The following is a 4,434-nucleotide window of genomic DNA, read 5'->3' as shown; positions in this document are numbered from 1 at the left end:
AACTCATCTCAGTTCCACAGTGATTACACTTTTAGGGTATGTGTACAGAAATCATGTATAATTTTTCTCCATACTTATTTCTCTTTGCATCCATAGCTGCCTTTTTTCAAGTTTGGGCAGCTGGGTAGCTGGCAGTAGTTTAAAATGAAGACTAAGAAGGAATCCCTTGTACAAAGAGACCTTGAGTAGAGATTTAAATCTGAAACACAAGCAGAATGATGGATAATTCTGGACATCTTTAATTTCTTATTTTAAAATGAAAACCCTTGCTAATTCAGTTTGACATAATAGGCCAAATCTTACCTTCCTTATTTATACCATAGATGTGAAGGTGAAATTTGAAATCTGAGTAGCAATGAATGGAGAAAGAATGAGTTCTAGATAAGGCATTGTATAGTGGTACAGCCTATCTTTACCTGGAAGAGATGGTTATGGGTCTTCTATGGAATAATATGGGTTTAAGAATACACTTGGATTTGTAAACTTATTCATATATTTATAAATCCTATTAATTAATGAGCATATTTATGAACCATATGAATTGATTCAGATGTTTCCTTGGGACAATACTATTTGCTCCATAATGTTCAGGTGTCACTCATGGTTTGTTTGATCAGTTAGTTGACAGTCATTAGTCTGAGAGTGGACTGTAGCACATTTAGTTTGGTTTTCTAGCTGCACACTCTTTGATATACAATTGGTGAATCTCCATTAAAAACTCCTGACTGGTAAAGTTATAATACCATCTGATCCTGACAATTATTTCTGCAAACACTGGCCCTCGAACCCAGTCAGCCTCCTCTGTCCTAGCCTTTCTGGCTGCCAAGTCCCTGTTCTTTACAAAATGTTGACAAAACACTGGTGCTACTGAGTGTCTATTTAATTTTTGACTGATTTTCCTGCTGCATGAGATCACTGGCAACTGCTAGAACACACTCTTGCTTTCCCAAACTTGCTGTTTATTTCCCTGAAGATCTTGCCATCTGCTGTGCTCAGCTGCCCAAGTAAGTAAAATTTTCCATGTCTTATATTTTTTTTCCTGAACACATTATCTGTTCCCTCAATCTTTCCAGTTTTCATCAGATTCTTTATGATCAGTTCATCTCTAAATAACATGTATCATAACAGGCCACGTTACCACAAACCAGAATATTGACTTTGGCTGTAGAACAGAGGTTACTGAAGCAACGTTCAGTAAGTAGCATTCCAGATACTACCTAGAGGTCAGCCAACAGAACTGTGGACAAGAGATTCGTATATGATGCTCTTCATGCAGTGTATATTTTGTTGGCCTTAGAACTTACACCTCATTTGTTCCAACTTGCTTAGGGTTGCCAACCCCAAGTGTCCAAAATCATGAAATTGGCTTGAAAGCGATAATGCTTTAAGCAATAATACATTTAGAAGGTCTTAACCTGGAGTGCTTGCACTTTCAAGCATTTTCCTGTAGCTTGCAGGAAATGAGCTTTCTCGCAGGGAGGGCAGAAGTGACAGCAGACATTCACACAAAATATTGTGATCCCCTCTGAGCTGAGAAAACAGCAGATATCTCACTTTTGAGAACTCCTTCATGCTGGCTGAACGGCTGAGTTACTCTTGATTTATACTAGCATAAGTAAATGAGAATACTGCCTAGATAACTTGTAAAATGAGTGCATGCAACAAAAATAGCATGTTTTTTCACCTGTTAGAACTTATACAGTCACCGCCCCTCCCTACTGGTTCCAAATTATTTCTCTTTAAGAATTAAATAAACATAAGCTCTTGGAGATGGAAGGGCATGCTGTGCAATTAAATAGAGAACTGAAGCAGTGAGGACATCCATGCTGCCAGACTGGTTAGTTCTCATGTTAATCTGTTTATGCCTATCATCTCTACTGTTCTGTGATATGACAAGATAAGTCAGAGCACTCCTTGGGTCACCCTGAACCTCACTAGAAGTTGTTGCATTATCAAATAGGACTTGAATGCCTGAAAGTACCCTCTTCCTTTGACTTGAAACATGTTTGGAAATAGAAATGTGGCATGGCAAAAAAAAAAAAAAAAAAGAAAAAAAGAGACCTCAAAAACTCACTGTCAGCTGTTTGAAAAGTGGGACCCATAACAGAGATTTCATATGAATTTTAACTCCAAATCTATTTTGCCTATAACTTCCCTAAGCAAGCTCCTCACATTCTTATGCCCAGGTCCTCATCTATTTTTCTCTCTTAGGTGATTTCTAGTGGGATGAGAGTGGGAGGCTGAGGGAAAGAGCAGAATGAAGAATGAATGAGTGTTGCTCACATGCAGATCCTGGGGACTCCCATAAAATCTAAAAAGGAAACAGTGGAGGAGGATGTGGCTGGCTGCTGAAATGCTCTGTGGGCTACATCCTGCCTACATCTAGGCCAGAACTTGCACACCCTTTTTGTTTGGTGTTTTTTTGGTGTGTGAGCCAGCTCCTTAGATGATGCTTGCCACAATGGCAGATATATCTAATACAAAATGAGAGACCATGCCTCAGCACCACATCCTTACCATCAGTACGCACATACCGTGCGTGCTTGGTTTGTTAATTATCTGCTTTATAGAGATAGGCAATGAAGGTGAACTAGTGCGATGTCACACAAATGAATTTTCACTGTGGGAACCATGTTGGGGGGGGTTTCTCCAACATAATCTCATTTTTTGTCCTGCAGCACAGTGCCTTTCCCCAGCTCTGTAAAACTTTTCTGAAATATCTTTATATCACTTCATGTAGTTCAGCAGAGTGTAAAATAACCTCTTGGCGTTTGCTTTAGTTCTGTCATATTCTGTTTACAAATTCAAAAGGACCTAACATAAATAGCTGTCAACACTTACATATTACTGTGATTCACTGACTTCACCACAAGAATTTTGGTACAGCGGCAGAAAGAACATCAATATAAAAATCTTATCTTGAAAGCCTTTGCAGTTGTTCGTATCTCTTTCAGTGCGTGTGCACAGTGAGTCTAATTGTGCTACTTGAGATATAATTACACAGTTGCCAGAACGGGAGATCAAAATGGTACCTCAGCATTAGTGTGTGGGCCTGAACCACTGAGAGCAAAGGGCTTGCTTTTCCTTGAACTGCTACAATAGGTACTGCTTTGATCATCTACATTTAAAAACTCTTGTAAATAGGAGGAGAAAAGAGGAAAGGGAAAAAAAACCCAACAGTAAAATCAAAGCATGCATATCTCTTCTCCTGTAGCTTTTGCTTATTCATGTGTCAAAATTTCCTAAAATTCTGGGGTTTCAATTTTTTTTCTGTAGGGAGCTCAGTCTGACTGACAGAATCCTACTCTGCAGTTTTCAGGCCTGGCTACTTCAGCTTTAAGGAAAGACTGTTTGAGGTCTGTTGTTTGTTATAGCCATTTAATATCCACCCATAGACTAGGAAAATCTTGCAGCACTGATACTTAGCTGCCCGGCCTACCTGTGGTCCTGTGGTCCTGTGGCCTGTGACATCGCAAACCTTTCCCATGCAAAGCCATTGGCACACAGCAAACATTGCAGACTGGGATTTAAATCATGTCTGCTGTGCCTTGGGAAAGGAGAAGCAGCGAGACTTGTCGATCCACTCTTACATAACTGTGCAGGGGACAAATTTGTGTCTAGCATGTATTACATTTTGGAAAAGCACTAAGCTCCAGGCTTTCCTTCGCAATTCTCAAAATCAAGAATGCAGAAACACAGGAGGAGAGCTGGTGTTGCCAATGTTGAGCAACTACAGGAGGTCTATGCAGGCAGGACTGTGATGTTCCCAGCTGGCTCAGTTTAGTCTTACTGTCTGGAAATGCAATCCAGGGGACCTCAGTTTGACACCTCACCTCAGAGGCCTGGTTTCTCTGAGACCACCGTGTTACTTTGCTTCAGTGTTGGCTCAGGGGGTGGTGATTTGCACAAGGGCTATTCTGGGCTGCAAAAATATCCTAGGAGACATATTTAGCTCTTGTGGAAGATTTTGAAGCTTCACTGAAATAAATGGACTAATTAAGGGGTAAGGTAAAACCACTGGCTTTAGTGGTTTTCATGCACAGACTGAATGGACTGAGTGTTGTCTTCCGGGGGGGGGGGGGGAGGGTGGGTGGGTGTGGTGTTTATTATTATTTTTTTATAAAATTGTAAACAAGGTGCATTTTAGAGCACAGTTTTGGCTAAAATATTCCATCTAGCTAGTCCAGTTGATGAATTCATCTGGCAATCAAATTATTAACTGGGTAAAGTTGAGTAAAGTACTGATGGACTATGAGCAATAACCTGTACTAGTATCACTAGAAAGATGTCCCACTGTGTCAGCACCATGAAGCAGACAGGTAAGAGACTTTAAGCTTCCAAGAAAAACAGTTCTGTATTTTCATGCACAGCATATTTTACCTTCCTACAGGTACTTGGTGTGGAGTGTTTAGAAAAAGGATTCACATTGCCAGC

This window comes from Gallinula chloropus, assembly GCF_964237585.1.
Source record: "Gallinula chloropus genome assembly, chromosome: 4".
Classification (NCBI taxonomy): Eukaryota; Metazoa; Chordata; class Aves; order Gruiformes; family Rallidae; genus Gallinula; species Gallinula chloropus.
This window is presented reverse-complemented; position numbering follows the sequence as displayed.